This window comes from Falco biarmicus, chromosome 18, assembly GCF_023638135.1.
Source record: "Falco biarmicus isolate bFalBia1 chromosome 18, bFalBia1.pri, whole genome shotgun sequence".
Classification (NCBI taxonomy): domain Eukaryota; kingdom Metazoa; phylum Chordata; class Aves; order Falconiformes; family Falconidae; genus Falco; species Falco biarmicus.
The window spans coordinates 1,076,789-1,103,191 of NC_079305.1; the positions used below are offsets into that span (position 1 = coordinate 1,076,789).

The 26,403-nt window shown below is 44.4% G+C and overlaps 1 protein-coding gene and 1 long non-coding RNA gene across 5 annotated transcripts in view; one reads left to right on the forward strand and one right to left on the reverse strand.

The window, feature by feature from the left end:
- Positions 1-2,316: 2,316 nt before the first annotated feature.
- On the reverse strand, positions 2,317-11,483 carry LOC130160455 (uncharacterized). The gene is made up of 2 exons (XR_008825995.1): positions 10,798-11,483; positions 2,317-8,152 (listed from the first exon to the last, which is right to left on the reverse strand). It is a non-coding gene; the product is annotated as an uncharacterized LOC130160455 (long non-coding RNA).
- Positions 2,339-26,403, forward strand: part of SLC23A2 (solute carrier family 23 member 2) — a 62,011-nt gene continuing 37,946 nt past the window's right edge. For 2 of the 4 annotated variants that reach the window (XM_056362907.1, XM_056362903.1), the window contains exon 1: positions 11,655-11,766. The gene's annotated coding sequence lies outside the window, so the exon portion shown is untranslated. Of the gene's footprint in view, positions 2,459-9,587; positions 9,687-11,643; positions 11,767-26,403 lie in introns of those variants that run through there. The other 2 variants (XM_056362905.1, XM_056362904.1) reach the window with 2 other exon arrangements.

Consider the following 26,403-nt stretch of genomic DNA (forward strand, 5'->3'; position numbering starts at 1 on the left):
TCACCGCAGTGGTGAGGGCAGGAGCAAAACGCCTGTGGAGAAGTTTCTCGTTCTAGACCAGGGCTTGAATGACAAATAAGGCGCTGGCCGAACTCTGGTGAATGAGGATAATACTGAATAGCTGTTTCCTTTATTGAGCATCATCCATTCTGGGCACTCGGCAAGGCAGCTGTCTCAGGAAAAAAACAGTTGGCATTTATATAGCTCGATGGGGTATTATTATGCGCAGAAGCTCTGGAGAAAGAACAAGCCCCCAATTTCAGGCTTTTCTCTCGTTTATGAGCGCTTGAATTCACGTATCCTCAGCGATGTTCTTCTGTTGCTGGTGTACGGTGTATTTATACCGTTACGTACTTAATTTAATACCATGAACTTGCTGGAAAGACATTTGGAAACGTGATTCTAGAGTCCTCTGGCCCGAGCTTCCCAGAGAAATTCCCCCAGTGCATTATTTATAAAAGCAAAGACTCATTTTTAAGTCAATCTCTTTTTTTTTTTTTTTTTTCTTTTTTTCTGGTTTTTTTTTAATTTTTTGTGAGCGTCTGGAGTGAACAAAGCTAATTGAAGTTCCCAAGCATCATCACATCAGACGAAACTACTGTAGCAAAGCCGTATGAAACATCGGGGTGAATAAACTGGGGGGAGCAAAGAAGGTAGCCGTGGAGACAGTCTTGAGTAGCTGCAGACATTAACTACAAGCCCTGGAAACTGATGCTAGATCCAAAATGGCTCTTTCTCTGCTCCTTATTTGCGATGGCTCATTGTTAATAGCATATTGTGCTCCCCGAGGCAGAATGGGGCCCGTTCCTCTCCTCTCCAGGAGGCTTTTTACCACTGTTGGTGGTACAAATGCCACTGGCTGAGAGCGATGGCCACCAGTGGCTCCTGGCTCAACAATGCCATGTATGACTAATTTTCTAACACTTCCCACAGCTGGTTTCCATCAAGATGGGAAGCCAGGCAGTAGGTTTGCACCAAGTGGTGGCATTCGAGTGTAGAGCTGCAGAGTCAACCTGCTGCCCACACGGTGAGCTTCCAGGAGAGGCTTCTGTCGTGGTTTAACCTCGGCTGGCGACTAATCCTTGAAAGAAGAGGCAGAAATGCTGCTGCTGGAGGTTGCTTGAAGTGAAGGAGCAGTGAGGTGTTTCACCAGCCTGGAGACTGTGTGTGAGCTTTGGGTCCAAGTGAAGCCACAGCCCTGAAGGTCTTATCACCCTGTCCTGGTGTCTCTGTTCTTGGGTTTAAGGCTTGTGGAGCCAGCAATGTTGTGATTCTTACAGGCTCATGATTTTGCATCTGTTCACACAGAGAGCCCTGTGAAGAGCCATCATTCCCTCCACAGGGAAGCAGCTGGCAGCTGCAGGCACTGCTGTTGGTCCTGGGAAAGCAGGTGTAAGGGCTCCAGGCAGCAACCTGAATTGTGCTATATAGCGATACAGATATGTTTTTCGACGTCGCTGTTGATCCTTCTCTCTGAGATTCTCCATGTGCTTGTGCTGATGGAGGTTCATGGGGTGGGGAGAAGAGCAAGGCCCATCACCGGTCCCGTGGTGATGTAGGAAGAGGAAACTTGAGTTTCAGACTCCTTGTTCATCTTTTCTCAGCAGGGATTTGTATTTCCTCTTACCCTTCCAATAACTTCATCCTGGAGGCCTGGCTGGGTGTCGCACTGTTTGTCCACAGAGCAGGTTGGTTGTGAGGAGGCTGGCCTGGCCAGCAGGTTACTGATCTTACTCCTGAAAGTATTTTACTAGAAGTCGTGTGAGACATCTGCAGAAATGTGGACAACAGAATATAATGACTCACTTGGAGCATGCTGGCTACAACCCCCCTCCTATAAATATCGCCATAAACCAAATGCTTTGTTTGAATGAACAGCACAATCTGCAACAGCATCTCTAGTGCCTTTCTGGTGCCCATCGTGCAGGAACACTTAGACCAGCCCCTGCGGTCAGGGTTTGCTTGCCTTCTGTCAACTGCAATTAGCCAAATTCAGCAACATTTGCCACTGAGAGGCCCAGTGCTTTACCGCTGCTCTTACAGCAAATATGGATTTTGCTTAGCATAAAAGACAACGTAAAAACCCTGCAGGGCAGGAAGAAATGACTCGGCACGACAGTTCTGTCCCTTCTAATCAGATTTGTGCTATGCTCCACTTACGCCCGTGGTCTAAATGTGTTTCTCCATGGTCTCTCCATACTCCTCCCCCTCATGCCTAGTCCTTAAAAGTCTCAAGCATCAGCCCATTCATACAACTGCCCCTCACGTCTTCTGCCTCTCCCTAAACCGCTCCTTCAGCTTTCTTTCTCCTGGCCCTTCCCTTGGGGTGTTTGTCCTGCTCGTGCCAGCAAGATCTCAACCTGCAAAGCACCTCCAGGACTACTTGGCTGATCCTGCCTCTCCACTTGGCACTCTCCTCATCGCTGAACCCTGGAACTGCAGCTCATCAGTTTAGCAGGTAAGTGCAAATCGCCCAGCCCTTGCATCTCCCTGGCCTCCCAGCTGCGAGCAGAGACCTTTGGTTTGCCTCTTCCAGCTCGGGGAAGTCGGCAATCCTGCCTTGGTTTTCTGCCTTCTCTACCTGGTGAAATGTTCTTTGCCTTTTCCCCAGAGCTCTGCGTTCAGCCCAGCTACACTGTCGTGCTGCAAGGCAGATGGCATGCCGTGTTCTGCGCTCCCCGTGTGAAATGTGGATGTGCGCGCTCACGGCGTTTCCCTTCTCCTTCCTTAACACACAAGCAGCTCGATGTTTTTAGGAATGCTGGATTTAACTAAAAATAGTCCAGACAGTTCAGTGGGCCATGACAGATTCCTCCCTCCCAAGAGAACTGCCTTTGTTCTGAGATGGAGCCAAAGGTCGGGGGGGGGGGAGGGAGGGATATTGGGGAATACTGGGGAAAAAAAAGTTTAATTGAGGAGTAGAAATTGTTGTTTCCAAATCATTTCATTGACTGCTTTGTTTCTCCGGGCTCGGGCAGACTTTGTGTGTGCTGGTCAGGTACTTGTTACCTTGAGAGCCTTTCCTTCCATGCTTTCACCTGTGTCTAGGAAGGTGTTAAGAAAGTTCTTTTAATCGGAAGGAAGACAGTTATGAGGAGGTCTTTTTTTGTGGCCCGCATGGACAGAGCTTACTTATGACAAGAATCAGGAAGCGAACGCTTCCTTCCTCTGCATTGTGCTTCTGTTGGACACCGAGCCATGATGTTGTCCTGCATCTCTGGAGCAGCATAAAGGTTGCTCTTGGCGCTTGCCTCTCTGACACTAACACCGACCCGCGAGATTCGTACAGAGCTTTTCCAGTTCTGCTGCGGTTACAGTAAGGAACAAAACTGCAACAAATCTTCTTTGGGAGGACTCTTTCTTGCCTCTATGAAATAACAGTTTTGGCACTGAAAGTGCAAGTTCCGTGGCGGCATCGCCATTTCAGCCTGGGCTGTTAAAACGAAGCAGAAAAAAATCCACTAGTCACCATTAATTAATTTTATTTTGAAATATTTACTTGGACTGAAGTAGTAGCTGCTCTTAAATCTTTAAAGGATTAGCTGCCTGCTAGTCTTTCGTGCCTGCGACCATTTATTTAAGCCGCTGCTGCAAATCATGCTGTTAACCTGTCATGCAAGGTTTTAACCTTTCTTTCCTTGTCAGTGGGAAATGCGTGATACATATGGTCTCGCTGATGCGATAGTGGGAAGTTAATACATCCACAGGCAGCTCTTCTGGGTTCATTCTCCAGCTTCTTGAAGGAGGGGAAAGACACAAAATTGATATAGTCATAATTGTCTGCTTTAGGACATTGCAAAGCCGAATGAGGAGCTTGTCCTGGTTTCGGCTGGGACAGAGTTAATTTTCTTCTTAGTAGCTAGTACAGTGCTGTGTTTTGGCTCTGATGTGAGAACAATGTTGATGGCACGCTGATGGTTTCAGCTGTTGCTGGGTGATGTTTATACTAAATCAAGGACTTTTCGGTTCCTTGGGCCCTGCCAGCCCGAGGGCTGGAGGGGCAGGGGAAATTGGGAGGGGACACAGCCAGGACAGGTGACCCAAGCCAGCCAAAGGGCTATTCCATACCATGGGACGTCATGCTGAGTATATGAACTGGGGGAAGAAGGAGGAAGGTGGGGACATTTGGCATTACGGTGTTTGTCTTCCCGAGTAACTGTTACACGTGATGGAGCCCTGCTGCCCTGGGGATGGCCGAACACCTGCCTGCCCATGGGAAGTGGGGAATTAATTCCTTGCTTTGCTTTGCTTGCGTGTGTGGCTTTTGCTATACCAATTAAATTGTTCTTATCTCAACCCTTGAGTTTTACATTCCTTCCCGATCCTCTTCCCCATCCCTCTGGGTGGGGGGGAGTGAGCGAGCAGCTGCGTGGGGCTTGGTTGCCGGCCGGGGTTAAACCATGACAGGGCTGTAAAAAGTTTAGGGAGCATGAGATGTTTGCAGATGAATCCTACCCCCTGCCTCTGTGCTTTTCCATGTGCTGTTACCAGGCAAGTAATTCCTTCCCCTCCTGCTGACCTGCCAGATAGCATGCAGCATTTCCGTTGCGCTCCATCCTGATGTTCGCTTGCATTTGTCATACCGTGTTGCATCATGTTTAACGCAAGCAGTCAAATCAATCGATCAAAAACCGGCTGCCAGGGGAAGGTTTCCTCAGGCAAGAGCATTGGTTTCTGAGCTAAAAGCCGTGTTCAGCAAAGGAAATGTCAGGTGGATCTAGAAAGAATCCTTAAAGAACGCTGAGAACTCACCTCAACAAGGATTATTCCCTACTCTTATGTGAGTATTTAGTGTAAAAGGGAAAGATCTCAGGTCCTTAAACCTAGAAAGACTAATTAGCATCACCATATAATTTTCTAGCAGTTTTCATTAATACGTCATTAGAAGAAGTCTACCAGCTCTTAGAACTCATTTTTCTTGTCTCTCATCACTAACAGCTCATGTCGCAGCACGATTTCTTCACTGCTATTTTGGGTGGTTCTTTCCCAGGCAAATGCCTTATTTTCTCTGTATTTGATAGTGCAGGTCAAGTGAATCCTCTCTTGCCTTTTAGTGCATGAGAACAGAGGCAGGATTCATGGCCAGTTCAAATGTATGCCTTAAAATAGGCCAGTGGATGGTCTCTAACTTCAAATACAAAAAAATGTTTTTGTAAAGGTTTCTCTTTGTTGGGCAACCGCATTTCAAATTGCTACAAAGATACTTCAAAGTTCAACTCGCAAACAGCTCGTGTTTTAATCCTCCCCCTGAAACAAAGGAGAGTCTTTGACTTGCATCTGCAGTTGGCTGAGACTCTGAACGCTTGGAGCTGGCAGCCTGCTCCGCTCCTGGGAGTCTGTCATCCCTTTAGCTCCAGGATGCGGTCCTGGTTCCTTGCTTCCCACCCTGTCCACACCTGGGCACGGGCCCAGCTCTCAGCAGGGAGTGAAGGGCAGGCACACATCCCTTCTCCCATCTCTGCTGTAGGTAGGGAAAATAAATCACTGAACAGCGGCAAGGCAGGCCAGAGCTTGCAAGAACACCTCAGTGACACTGTATGAGACTGTTTGGCACTAATTATGAGTAGCAGAGAAGGTGGCACTTCAGGCGTGGAAGGAGTTAACAAAATAAAGGGCAATTTCGGGGGCAGAAGTTGAATTTCATTGTTCCAGGCTCTGCTGTGGATTTCCTTTTTATCCTTTCATCTCTGAGTCTCGGCTCTCATCATGAAAGAGGTTGCTACTCCTTCTTTCTATTTTTATTTAGACTGTGAGCCCTTCAAGGCATGGACTGCACCTTAACCTGTGTACAGCAGCACAGCAGGAAAGCTCTCTCGGCAAGGAACTATAAATAGCGAGCCTGTCCAGCCCTGTGGCATCCATGCTTGCTATAATTGCCTGGTTTGCACTCCTGCGACAAGTGTTAGTTCAGCTGTCAGGGAAAGAAGGAACGGAAAAGTATTGCCGCAGACAATTTCCAGCTCTCGAGTTGCCTGCTGAGCTTCGGTTTGGGCCCAGTTCTCCCTCCTGCCTCAGGGAGTTCTTTTTCTAGCTGCGTGCGAACGATGATTCCTGGTGTCGGCCCGGCACGATTCAGGCAGCTCCATTTCAGAAGCAGCTCTGTAGAGGGCTTGTTATGGTGCTGCCAGTTTTGATCTTTAACTTGTGCCTCAGACCCACACTCGGTTCTTTTGTCTTTTGCCACTTGCTAGAGAAGGTCGATTCTGCAGCGATCCTTTTTTCTATCCCTCCTGAAATCACTGTGTGGTTTTCTTACTATATGCTCACATGAAGAATTAAATGAGTCATGGGGAGATAGTGGGTGAAAGGAATGACAATGTCCAAACCCATCCTTCCTCTCTGAACAGATTGTGGATGTTCTTTCAGAATGGGTTGCAAGTGGGTTCAAGCAACCAAAGATTAAAACAGGGTTTATCTCTCTGCTGAGGTATGGGTAAGCAACCACAAGGGTGTTGCTGTCTGTTCTTTGCAAAGAAAAGGACCTTCATTCAAACTCCCAGCAAAGGCGGCTTGAGAAAACCTGTTCTATTCTGCGCTACAAAATTCCTCTAGTGGACTTAAAAATGATTTTGTGCGCCGTGTTCACACCCTTTTGGCAGTAGTTTAAGTGGAAATAAGCTGCTCTGGTCCTGCCTGTGCACATCTGTCAACAGAAGCTGCCATTTATTGCCACAGCTTTGAACAGGAGCCACGCACGAACTTGATACAAGGTGGCAAACCCCAGCATGTCTCCTGCTTGGAGACTGTCTCTCCAGACAACATAAACTTCAGCTGCAAGCAAAACGCCAGCCTGAATGCGTACTCGCAAAGCAAAAAATGTCAGGGGCTGTCAGCCACAGGCTCTTGCAGTGCCTTTTCTGCTGCCACAACATCTCAGAGTCAGGAGCTGTGAGTGGCTCCAGCGATTCAGCAGTATTGGCAGCTAGAACCTGGCAGAAACCGAGAACGGGGGATAAATGCAGGCCGGTTTCCTGGCCCCATCCTGCTCCCGCTCTTCCCAAGACGTAAGGACTCTCCCTTGGCTAATTTCAGGGGCTGTGCTTTTGAAAAGAGGACTGGGAACAAACACTTGAGAGGTGACTAAACCTGTCTCCTCCTTCCTCTGCCAAACGCAGGCCTCCTGACTCAGCAAGTTAAATCTCATCTATTTGGTACAGCCCCTGAGGTACCAGACATAACAGCATCAAGAAAATGAGCTGCTCACCCAAAGCCCAAGCTGTCCAGTTGAGTTAGTGTTACTGTAAGCGTTGCTCTTCCTTCCCTATATTCACAGATGATGTTTGGATGAATAGTGTGGCCAATGTGGTTCGAGCAACCCTATAAGCACAGGAACCTGTTCTGAATTGTTTGTACTGTGCTGGCTGCCAGGATCTGGTCTCCATTTACAAAAAAATACTTTGCATATACAAAGGTGAAGGAAGGTCTCCTCCCTCCAAAAGCTACCAGGGGTAAAATGAACAGCAGGGATCCAACAATTCTGCAACTATGCAGATTTTTTCCTCCTGCTCCCCTATTGATTTATTATGTGAATTCAGGCAACTGTAACTTTGCAACCCCTGCTATTTATCTTTCTATATAGCAAGCACAGCAGTACATCTGCCTCTTGGATCGCTGACTGAAGCCTCAGTAATTTGAGTACTTGGACCAAAGTAGTCTGAGATCCTTGGACCGAAAGCCCTATTTGCTATTAAGAGCACTTTGCACTAATTAAACTTCATAAAATTCTTCCTGCCTCCATTTTGCAGATGACAAAACTGAGGATTTAGGTCAGATGACAGACCAGGAAGTATGGCGTCCAGTTTTAGAAATAGTTCTTAGATAGAAACAAAGTTTTTGCTAATTTGTATTTCCATATAGCGTGGAGGGGACACACACGCTGCAGTCAGGTCATGCCTGTCCCCAAGATTACAAATTTATGTAGGTGAAGGAGCCTGAGGTGGTGTTTTCCACTAGGTGGTGGTAGACAGCATTTGTTAAGAAGTGGTGTTCACTCTTGCTTTCTTTACCTCTTAGAATAGAATCCCCAGCTCTGCCCCAGTTGAGTATTCTCTTCCCCTTACAGTTACTACTCCATATTCCAGAAGGGGAAGTAAAAACATCATTGCTGGCGAGTTGTCTTTTCTGGGGGAGTTTCCTTTCACCTCCTAGGCAGCTGTTGAAATACCAGGTTTTTCATTTTTAGTTTGTGTAATCCAGTAAAAGTATGTTATCTGCATATGTGTGCTGGCTTGTTCTTAACTCTGGACTCCATCTGTGGGATTCGCACAAAATATTGTTAATGTGATGTAAGGCGGACCATTTTTTCCCTTGTTTTATGCTCTAAAAAAAAAAAAAAAAAAGGAAAGAAAAAACCCCAAACCCAGAACACAACAAACCAAGGAAACAAGATAGGGAAATGAGCTATGGATCCCAGGCCCAATGCAAATATCCCTGGATATAACTGGATATGAAGTTTTGATTTGGTCTTTTGGAGATCCTGCACTCAGATCAATGATTCATGTCCCAGTTGAGGCAACGCTGGTTTAAAATGGAAATTTTCAGTAAACAGAAGAAATGCCAGCCAAAAGCATTTCAGCGTTTAAATTTATGCCAGTAATATACATGCTGCATCTCGAGAAAACCCTGACCTTCTGTAGTCCTGTCCTTACCATTTCATTTGCACGGAGCCATAAAGAAACGAACAAAATAAAGCTGGCATGCTTGGGGAACATCCTCATTAAAAGTTACCTCAGATTATTGCAACAGTTTTGTGTTCTTTGGCTGCAGAGAAGGACACACAGCCTGGACTAAAGGCTTGACTGTCCCACAACAGTATCTCCCTCTGGATGCTCCTAGCTCCACATGGGCACAACCTCACCACAAAATCAAATCCCTGCTTGCTCACTGTCATGGAGATGTTGCAGTGACTCAGGCTGGCAAATATCACAAAGCACTATTTGCTCATGCACTTGCTAATCGTTACTACTGTGATTACATTAATACTATAATATTTATCCTGCATTATGAAAGCAAGCATAATGACTGATTAGTACAAAGAACAGAGGGCGGAACGGGGACTCCAGGACTGTAGTCTTAGCTGAAGAAAGTCAGCATTACAGGAATTTAGGCCAGTTAGGGCAATTACAGGAGAAATTCAGGCTATGTATCTTTGATGGACAGGTATTTTACACCGGTTAGAGTGGGAAGACTGGCACAAGCCTTCTGTTGGGACTAATTGTCTAGATGCAGCAACACCTCACCTGTTCAGGTAAATCCCTGAGTGAGTTTTGCAAGGCTCAAATAATCTCCCAGATTAGATGAAGCAAAGCAAAGCTAACAACAAAGGGAACATGTCTCCTTTAGGGTCTCAAAGGTCTGGCACACCAAATGATTAATGACTGCCAATTTCTCCTGATGGCATTGTTATGAAGGACACGCACATGCACATCCTGTGTCTCTGATTCTTCCAACTTTTTTATGGTCCTGTAAATCATTCAGGCAGAAAGTGACTGAATGTTTTTATAAATACCTCATGGTTCTTCACTATATTTTAATAACAGGAATTATATATACCAATAATCCCAGTAAAATTATTTTTACTTCGACAGCAGGACTGTGTGACAGCATAGAATGGGCTCTGGCTCCCTGAACAAGTGAAATGTTGGGGCATTTTGTGATACTTTACAGCACTGAAGGCCACCCGGAAGGTAATTTATCTATTTAAGAGGAACAAAGGGCTGAAAAATGCTTTGCTGGGTTTGAGCCCGTGGTTCCAGGGGGTCTAGCTATGTCAAATTCAATTCTTGGAGCGCTAAATCCACCTTTATCATCTTTCCCCTGCTTGTCCTTGGGATTATCCTGACCCCAAGGCCTCTCTGTCTCTTAAATTTCAATCTGACTGATGCACGTGTCTGAACTTCTCACTTGCAGATCTCTTACCGTACTACTTGTGTTTCACTCTGCCATCTTCCACAGGCAGAGGCGGGTTAGAAAACCGTAACACTTTAAAACAATTACAAAAGTATAGAGCTGCATCTCTGCTGATGATTCCTGAACACAGGCAGCCCTTACAGGGAGACTGCATCGCTGAATACATATGATCCATCTTCTGGTACAAACTCCTGTCAACAGCAGAACTGCTGCAGTCTCAATCAATCTTGCATTACTAAAATGTTCCTTACATCATGGCTCCTCTACCCTGACAAACAAAGGCTATTAACATTTAAAAGCTACACTAACTGTGTGTATGTTTAGGATATGGCCAGGTATTGAATAATGCTACGGGATCGATATTCATGATCTAGAGCAGCAGAAGAGGTGCGTTGTGACTTCCCAGTGTCCTATATAGCTCTCCATATGGTTCATTTGAAAGCCTTGTTTAGAAGCTTAACGTGGAGAGTATTGCAGTGAATGTGGAAAAAATTATGCATGTGGATAAGAAGCACAAATGCTCCAGAGGCCTCGTAGGGTCTATGGTCTTAAAATAAGCTCCTGGCTTTTAACGGGATCTGATGAAACCCTCTTTATAGGGCAGTGGGGTGGAAGAGGATGGACAGCTGGTGAACAAATACTCGGTAAACATTCCCGGTAGCCGAACTCAGCGCAAACAGCAACTATTAAGGCAAAGACCTGAAAGATCAACAAAGGATCGCAGGTCTGGGTAAAATGATGCAATGGATTACAATTAGTGTCACTGGTCTGGGGAGCACAGGCTTTCCTATCGACTTTGAGCTACAAGGCACCTTAATCAAATAACGAAGGGGGCTGAGGGGGGGGAGAAAGCTCAGCATCAGTCAATATTATCTCAAGGACACCTACTGTAAATTAGCAGGCTGATGTTCACAGCACAGTTTCGTTGCGGGGAGAAAAAGTAGAAATTACTGGAGGCGGCTGCGGGGGCTCAGCCTCGGCTTCCCAGAAAAGCATGGAGCAGCAAAAGGCTTCACGGGCCAGCTGCTTGCGGCGTGTCCGAGAACTGCGCCTACGGGAAAGGGCAGAAGCCAAATTAAAGCAAGTTAATGTTATCAAAGCCTATTAGGAAATTCAGGTTTTGCGGAGAGGGAGGCGAGAGAGGTGGCATCTGTCTTTGGTACGGGGTGTCCCAGCAGCAATGTCTGCGCTGTGCCTGGACCCCCCCAGCCGCATGTGCTGATGGGGGATCATGTCAGATTTACTGTCCTCCCCAGCCAGAAAACTGTGAAAAGCGCAGAAAAACAAGATTATAGGAAGAGGGATGTGCACGCGGTGGAAGTGCCATCGTTTGGGGGGCTCAACTTCCTTAGCCTTCCTCTTTTTTTGCCCACTAAGCTCACTCTCTTATTATAAAAGCTGGATATTTTCCTAAAAACCAGAACAAACGAAACCAACAAAACAGAAAACAACCAAAATCCCGCCAAACCGCAGAAAGGGCCAGGGCTGAGGGCAGCCCGTGGTGACAGCAGGCGAGCGCCATTTTCCTGGGGGCTGGGGGGGGGGAGGGACGCCCCCAGACGCAGCGGCCCGGGGCGCCGAGCCCCGCTGAGGGAGAGGGAGCCCTCCCCGTCCCCCAGCCGGCCCGGCGCCTCAGTCCCCCGCCGCCCCGCGGCTGCCATGGCGGCCGTGCCCTGAGGGGAGAAGGGCGGCCCGGCGGGCGGCGGGCGCCATCTTGTCGGGGGCGGAGCGGGGCCCGGCCCGCCCCGTGCTCTGCCTGCCGGGGCGGCCCCGGCCCCGCCGCACTCGCCGCTGCCGTCCGAGCGGAGCGGAGCCGCAGTCCCCAGCGCCATTGCCGCCCTCAGCCCGCTATGGCAGGTGAGCCCGTCCACCTCCTCCTCCTCCTCCTCCTCCTCCTCCCGCGGGCAAGATGCCGCCGATCGCCCGCCCTGAGGGAGAAGCCTCGCCGGCGCCTCCCCCGCGGCGCTCTCCCCTCAGCCCGCCGCGGTCATTGCTATCGCTTCCCGCCCGCTGTCACCTCCATCCCGGCTCCCCGCCGCCGCCTGAGAGCCGCCCTCCATCCCCAGGCACCCGGGGCTCTCCCCTTCCTCCTCCCGGGGCGTTGGGTCGGGGCTCCCCGGCAGCCTCCACCATGTTGCCCGGCCGCGGTTCACCTTGGCCGCGCGGCTCCTGCGCCGCCTCTACCTCTCCTCCTCTCCTTTTTATTTCGTATTTATATTTTAAACCCTGCCATGTTTTCCGTGCCGGTGGTTTCTGGCTCGGCGTGGCCCCTAGCCTGTGCTGGGCGGAGGGGAAGGGGCGCCTCACCTGGGGCACGGCCTGGGCGGCCGCGGCTGAGGGGATGCCTGAGGCGGGCACCTGCGGCCGGGGCACCTGCCCTGCGAGGCTCGGCCGGCCCCGGGGCTGTGCCCCTGGGTGCGGGTGTTGTGTTTTCTCTGTTCCGTTGAGAGAATCTGGGTTTTTAACGTGGTTTGTTTTTTGGTTTTTTTTTTTTTCTTTAATCTGAAACAAAATGGGTGGCAGAGTCGTAAGCTTGCAGATGGGATGGAGAAATGCAGGTTAATTCTCCCCCGCTCCTGAAGGGGTGGCCTCGCTTTCTTGCCTGATCCCGTTCTCGTGATACGCTTTGAGGGTGGGTTTTTTTTTCATTTATTTGCTTGCTTTTTTTGTGGTCTTTGTGGGGTTTTTTATTTTTTTCTTTCCAGTGCAGATCGAGGCAGTAAATATTTCTGTTTTCTGCTTTTGGCTCGTGAGCCCCGTTCGGTATCATGTGTGATTTTCTTTTGTTTTAAGGTACATTTTGGGTCGAAATAAGTGATGTAGGAAGCACAGAAAAATGCTCGAAAAAATCTTGTTGAAAGCCTTCTGTCAGGTTTCCTTACCTAACAGATGACTATCTACCTATACCGTTATCTCTGTTGTCAGTGGTTTTTGCCTTTTTTCATAAAAGATGGGTATGCAGGCAGTAAGGTTTGTAGACTTTTATTCCTATCTTTTCATTTTGGAGCCATCATTGTCATTTTGTAGACGGGGAAGACAAACACTTAACGCAGCTTGGGGTCCCACTCGTGTCCTGTGAGCTCTCCAGGTAAGTGCAGGCAGGGGCTGACCCCAAAAGGCAGCTGCAGGCAGAGAAGATTCTGGCAGGAAAGGGAAATCCCCAGATGTATTTGAGACAAGGTAAAGACATTGCATGTTAATTTTTTCCATTTTAATAATTTGCCCTATGCAGCTGACTTTATCAGTATGAGTTCAGTGCCAGGTAATTGCTAGGCTCCCTGTTGCTGTTGAACTTGACCAGCTGAGACAAAAATACCAAATACACTGTTGTCACAGGGAGCTTAATATGTGTGTGTATCCTCACTGCATCGCACTGTTGCCATACTTAACCAAGCTTTAAATTGCCCAGTTTAAGCTTCAAAAACCCCTCTGTTTTGGGTAGCGTTTTTACTGGCAGCTGGAGTTTGATGCAGGCTGTAAAATGTAGCAGAGAAGCAGAACAAATACTAGAGCGATTAGCTGCTGATGTGATGCACAGAGCTGGGGCTGACAACGCTGTGCACCTTGATCTGCCTAGTGATTTCACTATTGGTAAAGGATTATTGCAACAAGTAGCTCAGGTTAGTAAACTGGAAAGTAATCCTTGAGATATGTAGAACAATTGGATTAGTAGTCGATGAGCTCTTGCAACCCTACTCCTAGCTTCAAGTCTTGATCCAGATAGCTTGAAATTAGAGCAGTATTAACATGGAGATGCACTGAAACAAATTCAACCTTAGGTTAGCAGTGAGGTTAAACAAGCCCTGAGATTTTTATCATGGATTTAAACAAGCCTTTGGCTTTAGTAAAGATGCAAATAGGAGTTGAAAATGTATTGTCAGAGCCCTGTGGATAAGGGAAGGAGTTAAGTGATTCTCAAGGGTAGGTTGTTCTCCTGCTGTTCCTTAACAGGCCACATTCATACGGTTTAAAATCCATCCCAATCTGTCACTTGTCTGTAAGCCCTGCTCTTAGCTAGGCTTAGATTTGGTGAACTGTTTTCTCGAGGCACCTGGCTCTCACGTTGAGTACATGTAAGGAGCTGGATGGAAATAAGGTTCTCTGAATACGGGCCCCTTGCTTATTCTGCATCATCAGTACGGAAAGACATCAGAAGGGGAAACAGCTTTTCAAATAGTGGGATAATTTGGGCTGCAGGTTGATGAATGTTTCCTTTGGTGACAGCATCAATTTAAACAGCCCCCATCCATCACTGGCTGCGCGCTCCCAGCCTTGCAGTGACCCCCTTGGTGGTGCTGGTACCCCTGGATGGATGGCTGCTTGGTCAGGGAGCTTTTTTTTGGATTAGCCCACAAAAGCCTTGCTTTCATATTGAAGCCAGATCTGTTTGGAGAATTTTTAGCTGCTCCTTACCTTCCCTGAGCCACGGGTAAAGCTGTGTGTGCATCCCTAAAGGCATACTGAGTGATGTATGCGTATGGGTTTTTTTTAAAGACTGCTAATATGAGAACTTGTCTTCTGCAGCTGAAGCTAACAGAGAGTTGAATTCCAGTGGAGAAATAAAAGTCGTGTCTTTGTTAGTATTATTTGGTTGGTGACTCTTTTCTTCAGGAGGAGCTTAAGGTCATGGCAGTGATTGAGGATATTTTTTTTTCCCCCTAAGAGAAGAAACTTTATGACTGTGGATTTTCCCTGCATTGGTTTAGAAGACACCGTGGAAGATGCTGCAATTGTATGCAGTTACTATTTCAAAGGTTTTTAAATTAAACCGAGTTGAGATTTCTTTGATTCTGTCGGTATGTTTTTCTTTTTCTTCCTGGTATAGCCAAATCTGTCAACTTCCTCAGTATAATAGACTTTCTTGACTTTCTTAACTGTGCTATGAAGTGGCATTGTTTAGGTTGATTGGAGACGGTTGAAAACTAAATGGGGCAAACTTCAGCCATCTTTAGTATGGATTCCTCCAGAAGTAGCTGTTAAGCGGCTCTGATGACCTAATCTGAACTGCAGCAGTTAACCTCTTCTGATCCTGGTGGGTACAGGGGGAAGTCAACTGGCACACCCTGGAGAGCTGTCTCAGTTTGCAGCAGATTACAAACTGGTGTCCCACACAAGGTGATTTTTGGAAGATCTTGCCCGGCTGTAGCTGCTCCTGTCAAGTGTCTTTGTGTGAACCGTGTAAGAAACCTCAAGCCCCGGAAGATTCTGTGGTGGGGCCATTTCTTCAATAGATTTATTTTACTTTCAAACACTTCTTTATGCATTTATCCTTACAGGAGAAAGTACAGGTGGCTGCGCAGCACGGTTTTTCTTCCACTGAAGATGTTGGTTCATGTATTGCTGGAAAAATGTATTTTTAGCAAATGTTCTGTTTTATGAAGCCTTAGTGGTCATGAAACGGTCTGACAGCAGTTACAGTGTGTTTTATTTTACTTAAAAGCGGCAAGAAGAAAATATTGACAGTCAGGATGAGTAGAGAGAGATGCATCATGATGTAGTGTAAGGCAGGAATAAAATAAATCATTTAAAATGAAGGGTATTTGCCATTCTCTAGCCATTCCCAGGGGTGAAGCGCATTAAGACATTGTGCTAACTTTGTGGTACTGCACATAATACTTCTATCAGTACTGGGGAGCATATTTTTTTTTTTATGGCTAAGTATTTTCAGTTGTCATAAGACATCTTATGACAATGTTTATTTGAAGGCAGAAAAGAAATCCAGTGATATTTGGCCATTTTCAGGTTATGAGAAGGAAATGTCAGCTGTTTGAATGTTTTATTAGAGATTAATCTGAATATGGATTTCTTGCCATGGTAATTTGGCCATGAGAGGAGTGGAGCTACCTGCTTGGGAAGTGGAGTTGGGGTGTTGAAACATTGCTGGCACTTGGTGGGGAAAAGGAAGAAAGAGGGAGAAGTAATCTTATAGTTAAGAAATCTCCCGCTTTAGTGTTATTCCTTGCATTCAACATTAATCTTAGCTATTTCTATTGCCAAATATTGCAGTAAAAACGTGTATGGCATCAGAAATACAGCGTGCCTGGTGATGCACTGTGTGTCTCCCATGGTTTTCTAATCCACTGTGCTCTCAGAGGTTTAATGAACTTATTTTTTGGTACTGAATGTTGTCCTCAGTCAGGTAAATAGTGAATCATCAATCGCCTTGGGTCTGCGGAGAGCTATGATTATTTTTATTTTTATTTTTTTTTTCATGGCTGTGCTGTGGCCCCAGAATAGAGTTGGGCCGACTGGGGTTTGAAAACTGGGCTGGTTTTGGGAAGGGTACGTGGACCACCAAAGGCCCAGCTGGGCTGTTGTGAGGGAGTCCCAAAGCACTTTATTTGATTGACCCCATCCTGCGCAGCGGGAATGTATTGAAATACTCCTTGTTCCTATCTGACAGCTCCCGTTTTCTTATTTGCAGAGGAATGGCTGGCCTTGAGGTAATTGTAAAACTAGTCTTTTAACGGGTTTATAATGAGAAATTAAATGATCTAAATCTCCTTGTGTCTCAGTTCTCGGGGTGGAAGATGAAAGTGCTAGTTACGGAGGGCAGGGGGGGCAATGCACTTACCATCCAAGTGTCTGGTCTACTTTTTTAAAAAAAAAACAACAAAAATTAGAGGTTTTCTTTAAAAACAGCTTTAGGAGAGACTAAACTTTGGCCATTTCTGGTGAAAGGGAATTTCTGGAATTTCTTCTTGCCACATTCAGGCAGCCAGGATAATTTATTCTTCCCCCAAAACCTACGTTACTAAACATGTAATAAAATTGATGTGTATTGGTAAGAGTGTGTCATGTGCACCTTAGAACGTTGGTGTAGCTGGATTTTAGCTTGTGTATTATGGAGACCAGTACGTCTTTCTCATCTGAATGAGTGATGTTTTGATCTTGTATTTGCGTCAGCAAAATGCCTGAGAAAACAAGCTCTGTCTGATGGTTGTATTTTTAGGAGCAGATGGGAGCAGATTAGTCCAGTTGTAATTGTGTTGGAGGAGCAGTAAGTAACGGTACAGTACCTGTGTGTATTTTTGAACTTTTAGGCTCTGTGTGGTATGAAAGCAATAACTGAACTTGTTTATGTGTGTTTGGATTTAACCAGCATTTGTTTGTTTACACCCTTTGTGATAAAAGGGACTGTTTTAATTCAGCACCCGTTTCCTTTATGCTTGCTTTACATTAAAATTGCTTGAAGTGTGGGCTCAAATTAGTATAAATGGTGAAGGAGAGATTGACTCACCATTACTTTGTTTTTCACTGTTTTGGAACGTAGTGACTCATGGAATGGATTTCAAATGTCTGCATGTCCCCCAAATTTGTTGTCTGAATTTATTTTTAAATCAAACTATTGCAGTGCTTGTGTGACTCCCAACAGTCGGCTGAAGCATTTTGTGAATGCATAGTAGACAACAGTGCTGGCTAGCAGGAAAGTTAAGTAAAAAGTGGTTTAGGGGGGGTTTATGCACTTAAATTCCTAGGCGTTAACCTCCTGTGTGGATGCTTTGAGTAGTTTGGGCTCTAAATGTAGCAACACGTTTTAATTGGATTTACTCTTATTTTGCATGGCTGTGAAATGGCAGCCTAGGGCGATAAGGCCTATTTTAGTGGTATGCTGGCTATTAGTAGACTTGTAAGGTTGTAAAAGTTAAGAGAATAAAGCACAGTTTGGAAGCTTTAATAGGAAGGTGCCTTAAACACTCGGTCTCCTATGGGTTCTCATAGCTGTGTTTATATGATGAGGCGATTAATGTGCCGTTAGTGGATTTATCCCAGTTTTCCAGTGCTCTGGATGTCGTCGTTGACCTGACGCTAGCAATGGGAGGGAAATACTGGAAGTCTTTGATCACTGGAGTCTATCATTAAGCATATCTTTATGGAGCACTCTTTCTTTTCTAGCACAGAAGTAGCAATCTGAAAGGTTTCTTTTTTTTCTGGCCTTGTTCCTTTCATCACTTACCTGTGTTGTATTTAAGCATACAGCTCAGTGTTGCTGTTTCGTGCTTTTAAAGAAAAAAGTGCATATATGTTGTTACCAGTATTCAAGGTCATACAGAGTTCCTCATAAACAGGCACGTGACTCCATGTCACGACTTTCACTTCATTTCCATTCCAGGCTTCTAAATAAAAAGTGCTGCGCTGCAAAGTTACCAACCTCTGATTTTGTGTGCTGAATAAAATGAAAGCATCCCTGAGCTAACAGCACTTAATGGACTGTGCTGTGATAGCGTTTGAATTTCCATGGAGTCTTTGAATCCTATGACAGAAAAAAGATATTCGTAAATTCTACAATTTTTGCTCGGTTTATTATTTGCCCTTTGTGTGTAGAATCCTATATATTCTGACCCTTACCGTACCTGAGCAAAGAAAATACATCCTTGTATTTATAGGTGATGTACTCAACAGCATCAGCTGCTTCATGGTTACTTTTTTTTTTCCTTTTTCATTTTTTGTACAGAATGAATTTTTCCTGAAAGTTGACTAGATGCTCCTGATGCATGAAGCATTTGCTTCATCATACTTTAACAGACTGGAGTTTTTGATAAAAGCTTAAAGAGCATCATTTCCTGATGAGCATTTCATTGTGTAAAGGTCAACCCTGAGGAATAATTGGGATTCAGACCAACAAGCAAGAAATGGGTCCCTGTTCTGTAGGATCAGACTGCAAGACATAATTGCAGTATTCTCACACTGTTTAGTGTCCTTTCATATATGGGAACAATAACAGGTATTAGTCATTTGCTGGTGTTGGAAATACGTATTTGCATGTGTACCTTTTAATTTTGTGTGTGTAACTTCAGGTGATTACGCTGAGCATAATAGTTATTATCAATACAATTTTACGGGGCTCTGTACTGGTTTGTTCAGACGGTTACACACACTTGTTGGCTACCTGCAGTTTATTTCAACTTACTAGCAGATGCTTTTAAAACTCAAAGAAGAAAATTATATGGACGAGGAGATGGCTTTTATTTTATTATTTTTTTTAATACCCAAGTGTTGTGGTCTTGCTGCGGTAAGATAGTGTATCTATTTACTTGATCTAGCCAGAAACTGGAAATTGAATGGGAACAGCTTAATTTGCGCTGTAGTCATTTCAGAACATAGAAAATCTGGCTTGGTATAAATCATCATCTTTAGTGTTGACTGGCCCTACAGCTTGAATTTTCCAGGACTGCTAGTTGCGTACCGAACTGTGTCGGCTCTTACAAGTCAGCCTTTCAAATGAGCTGACATTCTCATTGTCCGTCTGTCTTGTTTGCAAATATCAGAAAAAGTAAAGGATGGAAGCCTGAGCTCTTCCAGAGACAATACGTGACCCTTCTCATAAAAACATAGATCTAAAAAGCCCTTTCTGCAGAAGGGGAAGAACTCCTGTAATCTTGAGCCCTGGCTACTTGTAAACACCCATTGCTAATGAGTCTTCCTCTTCTTTGCAAGGGATCAAACGCATTTAATGCTTTTCATGAAGGTGCCTAATAAGGCGCAATCAAATCAAGCAAAGCTGTCAATTAAGCCTTCTATTAAGTTTCTTAGTATAAAGAGCCTAAACCCTAAGTATTAACTGAGCTATCTTCCTTGGCTGTTCAGTTCTGGTAAAGATTTTGTGATAGTTATTAGTCCAATTTTTAACTTTGCTTAGGAGCACTGTTCCTTGCTTTCTAAACCCACTGAATTGTAGACCGCAGAACTGTGTGCCGAGCATATTAAGATCCAAGTGTAATTACTGTTTTTGTTCTGGAGACTGTTGTGACAGATAATGTTTTGTTGAATGGCAGGTAATAGATTTATTATGGAGACAGCACAGCATGTGGGTACCTTCAAAGGAGACTCTATCTGTATTGGTCTTTTCTCCTCTTTAATTATTCAAAAGGAGAATTTTGTTGAGTTCAAAGTGTATGCCTAAATTATATTACTCCAAATAGTAGCGGCAAAGAATTCCCACCTTTCAGGCAATGCCAATTAAGTAGGAACAATGGCGATAATTTTTTTTAAGTAGTGCTATACTGACATCTGCAAAAGAGTCCTGAAGATGAAGGAACCCATAAAGTACAATATTGAAACCACTGGCAATTGGCTAAAAAAGGATGGTTTTACTGGCAAAAATCATAAAAAAAGTATTCTATTAAATGTTGCCAAAATAAAAAGGCATGTCTTGCTGAAAAGAAAAAGCTTTCCTTCAATAAACTATATTTGGCATAAATATTTTTCTAAGTAACGTGAACTCTGACAAAATATTGTATTTTTTTGTGCTTTTCTTGAGCAGTTAGTTTGGTATTAAGTGGACTGTTGCATTTCTGTCACTGCAGTTGGAGAAGAATTCACTTAGCCACCTTTAACAGTTTTGTTGCTGTAGGGGTATTTAATGCATTCATATAAATGTAATGCATTCTTAATGAACCACTTACGTACAGAGAAAAATCTTCAAAGCGTTACTGGACTAAATTACATCTTGTATCTCTGCGCAGTAGCACGTTATATGACGCTCTACTGGACTAAATTACATCTTGTATCTCTGCACGGTAGCACATTATATGACGTACAGGTTAGGTGTCGGCTGGGTTTCAACAGGTCCTAGTTACCTCCTGTCTCTACTAATTGCCCTCGTGGAGTCAGAGGACTGAACTGGTGGTGTCACCTTAACTTCTCGCCTGGAGCAAGATGCGCAAATGCAGGTTTATAAGGAAGTAGGTCATGATTGCTGTGCATGTAAACACTTTCACCTAAGCCTGCCTGAAACGGGAGTACGGGAAGTTAAGCAGCAAGTCTGGTTAAACACAAGCCTGGAACTGTAAACACTTCCAGGCTTGTTGTGAAATTAATAAATTAGTAATTGGTTGGCTTAACGTGTGGGAATCAAATGCAGGGTTGCATCCAGTTGTTTAGTGTGTGGGTAGAGAGTAAGTAGTGCTGGTCTAACTTAAAAATCATTAATGGCAGTAATGACTTAATTTTTCCCTATGGCTATGGGAAACCAAGCTATGCTTAGTGACCAAAACTCATGGGAAGAACGGTTGGTCAACAGCTATCAGTAGTACTAATAGCATCCATTATTGCTAACATAATTAATAATAGCATATTAATGCTCTGTGGCACCAAAAGATGATCTGCTTGCGCCCTGCCTTTTGTCAGTTCCAGCAGAAATAAATTGGCTTGCCATTTTGGGGGTTGGCTCCACATAAGGAGTCGGGGGGCTCTAAAACCCAGCACGGTGACAACTTACTTGTGGGAAGGTATTTGAGCAGATGTGCTGGGATTGCGCTCACAGCAGTCAGCAGCCTGAAGCCAGCAGATACTTGGCCTGCAGAGCTGAGGGTACTGTGTAACACAGCAAAGGCTGCCTGCACAAAAGCACACGAAGAATCATGCTGTCTCTCCCCCTCAGCGCTTGGAAGCCTTGAAACATTTCCTCTGCAAGTGGTATAAATTTGCTGATTATTCCCAGGAAAGATTTCTTGAAATAATCTTGAAGGAGTGAAAGGTCACTGAGCGAGGAGGGCATAACTCTCCCAACTGGATAATTAAAAAGAAAATTAAAAAGTGTGCTAAGTTTGAGATTGACTCGTGGCCATGCTTTGAAGATTAAAAGGGCTTTTTTCATTTCAGATGAAGGAGGTCGGGATCGGTGGGAGGAGGAGTTGTGGCTGCTGGAGCAGCTGGGCAGCACTGTGAGGCTGCATTTGCCATTTGTGTACTGAACTGTGAATGAGATAGCCACGCTCCTGTCCGGTGATCCCGGTGCATGCTCCTTTCCCCCCCCCCTTTTTTTAAACAGTCTTGCAGCTAGAATCTTCAACCTAGCTGATCGCTATTTAGTGCAGGTGGATTTTTAGGCATCTGAGCAAGTGGCATATTGAATGCAAAACCTATGGACGTTTTTTGTATAAACATGTTTTGCCTTTAGAAGATGAAAATAACAGCAAGTTTAGCTGAAGGATGGAACTTTCAGTGTTCTTTGCACAGCCTGTAGCAAGATCAGTCTGCTGGTTTTTTTCTGTACAGAGATTTAGCCTGCACTTTTGAAACTACTGCAATCACAAAAATGAGAGGAGAGACATAAAGCGTGAAAGAATACAGAGAAATAGAGTGAGGGGGAAATGAGTGTGCTAACTGAACAGTAACAGCAAAATAATGCCAATGTAATACCAGAAAACTACAAAATTGCAACTTTAGCAGATAATGCCAGCAGATGTTTCAAGTCTAGACTTAGCATATAAATTTGCATATCCACTCCATTTTGTGCGGCGTTGAGCAGGTCAGAGCTGTTGGGCTGATCATGGGTTTTTGCTTATGGCTAGAACCTGTGGGTGCACCTAGGATGTGCTTTGAAGATCTGACATTTGAGAAATGAAGAGACTGAAGTCGTAGGTGTGAAGTTTGCAGCTTGTTAGGTGTAGGCTTATTATATACTTGGGCCGGTTGGGTCAGCGGTGTGTTGTTCCCTTGGCTGAGTTACTGCATACTTGAGTTTGGGCCATATGCTGCCGTCTTCTAAGCCTATGTTGAAGCTGACAGCTTTTCCCCAGGCATCTGGGAATACGTGAAGGTAATGGTGCTTTAAGGGTAGCAACCTCCCTTGGTGCTCTGCTGACCACTAACAGATTTTACTTCTGTCAGTTCTTCAAAGAAAAATTATTTGAGCTTTAGCCTTTAATTACAAGCATACCTGGAGGTCCAGGAAAGACGTAGGCAGCTGACTTAGTTTATGGACACGGTGGATACAATAGCGGGTCACAAAACCCACGTTCCTTCTCCATTAATTTTTGAAGTGCTTTGATCTGTGCCTGTGGAGTGTATGGCTTTGGCTTCACTACTCTTTTGTTGGTTTTCCTTGAAAATGGTTTCTTGTTTCTTGCCCAGAAATCAGCCATAGGTATTTTTACAAGATGGAAGTGCCTTTAATTACTTCTTTACATAGAAGAACTGTCGGTCTCCTTTGATGTACATCTCAGACCCTAGCTTTTTCTTACAAATGTTTAAAAATACACAGTTGCAGGAAGAGTTCTAAGAAATGCTATAATACAAGCTGTAACTGGATTAAGGATGTAACGACAACAGAAGTTAGGCCCGAAGCATTGTGTTCTCTGACTGGAAAAGGGGAATTTACGGAACATGGACTGCCTCTAGGTATCATTTCTGTTAAATGAGAGGGATGTACATTGCAATGGGTTGAATCATGTACAAGCAGTATCTGTAAGGCGTACCCAGGACGGCGTATTGCTCATTGAATGAAATGGTAGCTTTCAAAGCAAGTTCAGTATTTCTTTGTGTATATTTGATACAGCATTAGGGAAGAGAGCAGTAGGTGTTTTCACATTAAAACATATCTTCTGGTAAGTGCTTTTCCAAGGAATTTATAATTCTATGGATTTATAAATGTCTCCGTAAGATCAAACTTAATGGCTTTCTGCTGCTCCAAGTTGTGGGTGGAAGTGGATCTATTTATTCTACTAGTATGTGATGCTATTTTCTTGTGTTTGCTGTATTATGTTAAGTGCATTCTGGAAGATGTTCATGGGAGTCTGCTGCATCAATTGAACCTATTCACTGATGCAGAAGACCGCGTATTTGTTACGACTTTAGTAGGAAGAATACTTAGATGAGGAGATAGCTACAAAAATGTAGTTGGGAGATTCATTTGGCCGTCATGAATGAGGCATCCTACACCTCACGCTCCTGATGAAACAGGATGTTCTTGCGAAGATGATGTGCCTTTTTCTAACAGTGTTGCGAGGCATGTGCTATGCTTGAACAGGCTTTTTTCTTTTGTTTAACACTTTTTCAGTGACTTCATCAGACTGGCTTTTTTATGTTGGGCATTTCTATTACCTGGCAAGATATGAAAGTTCAAAGGAGGCATTTAGTTACCAGGTGTTTGCAGTCACTGGGTCACATTATTATCAGTTTTGATTATACGAGATAACCGCAGTTTGCCATCCCTATACACACAGTGGAAATAGGTGACTTCAAAGAAGAATTTTGTCCTGAGTGCTGCAAAACTAGGGAGGATGGCCTCAGAATAAGTATTCAGACTCAGAACATTGCCTGCAAATTGTCAGGTAGTTTACCAGTGTGTGTCTAACAACAAACATTTGTAATTTGACCAGGGCACTCTGAAGTGTTTGTGTCATCCTTAAGCTGAACACGGTATGCCTGAGAAGAAGGCGAAAAATTGGATTTTCTTATAATAATCAGAAGTGAACTCCCCCTAGGAGTAACATTTTGAAGCAAGAGAAATGCTCCCATCAGTTTAAATTTCAGATACTAAGCAGGTTATAAAAATGATGACTAGCTATGTAGGATCGTCACGGCAATGCTTCCCTGCACTGAAGCAGAGCAAGATAAATTGTCTACTGCGATTTCACTTGCATCGATAAAGTGCAGCAGTACATAGAGCTGCTCATCTGTTTATTCCTGCCTGTCTTTCACAGCATTAAGGAGTTTGAAAATGCATTGTAAAATATTCCACTGTCTTGAAACAGTAGTCGCAAGAGTTATATCTTGAATTAACTTTCATCTCAACTATGGTAGTGATAAAGTACATATTCACTGCGAGGAATTTTAACGGAACAACCTGCCATCAGATCTGTCCAGACGGTCGATCATGGAAGCTGGGTTTTAAGTGGAGGTGTCCAGTTTAGTAGGTGGCTTATTTGAACTAAATTATTGAGTGTAAATACTAAGTAGTCAGAAAAAAGTCTTTTGAATGATGCAATTCTCCACTCATCAGTGAAGAACTTTGGAATGATTGTTTTTAATTATAAGGTCAATAGAGAAGTCTTGTGTAATTGTATACTTAAGTAATGTTACTTGCACAGAACTCCATTATACTTTGAACTATGATATCCAGGGCAAAGCAGCATTTGAGTCCCTGGCATTGTTTAACACAACTATTTAAAAATATTCAGTCCGATGTCCAGAATTTAAAAAAGCAAATGGCTTATTTCTTTCAAAACCTGTGTGGTTTTCTTGCTATTGATCTCTTAGTCCTGTAGGTCCCTGTGAGCACACTGAAAGCCTTGATTCTAAAATAATTTCTAGCATATTCCACAAAAATATTGTAGATGAGTAATCTTGCAGGCAGTCTGTGGACCTGTGGTACGGCAGTGTATGGTCTTAAAACTTCACCTATGTTGATGCTTGCATTAAGGGCTGTAAGCTTTCGCCATACTGAAATGAGAAGGTGTTTCTGTTTGTGAGAACATTTGGAATTCTGAAGGAAGGAGCAAAGGAAAGAATAATTGGAAAAGGGGCAAGTGGAGGAGGAAGCTTTTTGACATCTCTTTGCAGTGGAGATTAAATGCAGGAACATAATGTGGTTTTATATACGCACCCACTGCATAAAATAATCAGTGGAGATAATTGGCTTCCTTCCCTGCATTCTTAGTGAATGATGAATAAAGAGTATTGCACATAATAAGTGTCAGCTTTCAATTAAACGTGCCCTATTCAGTGGCTGGTTCTTTGATGCAAGAACAAGGACATGCCGATTTCTGATCTGCTGGTGATCCGCCGCTTTCAGGTCTTGACAATTAAGCAAGCTTGGATGACGAAGTTGTAAACTTGCGTAAGGCTGGCTCTGCGCGGTGAGCGGAGGGAGCTAGATGGCGCCATCCGCCCAGCTTTTGCCTCCACGAATTTGGGTTCAAAGGGTGCGTTTCAGGTAAAGCCAGCTCTTTATTCCCCTCTTGGCCACTCTGTTGCGCGCAGATGGCTGAGATGCTGCGTGTAAATGTGGGCAGCGCCTGGTAGTTGGGTGGTGCTTTCTGGTGGCCTGGTTTAATTATCGCTTACGGTATCACTTGTGGAAGGATGGTGCCTCATTAATGGTGCAAACACGTGACTTATTTGGAGAGGTAATTGATTACTTCCCTCGTGGGGTAAGGGGATGGTGTACAAATGATGGCAAGTGATAACTTGAGGCGGGGGCTGTGGTGCGGCGAATTATAACGTGATGTTTAAAGTGTTAGGGCAGCCTTAAGACGGTGCTGTCTTCTTGCAGAAAAAGAGGTAGGTCAGGGAGGGGAGAATAGATTTATGCAGGAGGACTGCATGTTGATTAATTGTTTCCAGCCTCTCTCACTTCTGTTCCTGCATCCTTACCATCTCACTTAGCTCTGTGACCTTAACATCACTGTTATGCAGCATTTTCCATTAGGAAAGTGAAAAAGCCCAGTGTAAGTTATAGTGTGTGTTTTTTACTTCTTGGTGAGGTTGTGGCTTGCTAAACCTTGTCTTACGGAACAGCTTTGAGATCTGGGACCTCCTGAAAACTGGCTAATGGCTAATAAAACTGTTTCTGTGCAAGTTGCACAACGGAGGTTATGGAAATGCTAACTGGGTGGAGAAAATCCCAATCCTGATTATAGCTGCTGCAGTCAGGCATGTAAATATTTATGCAACTTGAATTCTAGGGGGCCTGGCTGGCTTTTTCTCCCTGTAGCATTGCAGGTTCTGTAAAACGCTTGAACCTCCTTGTTTGGGTTGATCTGTACG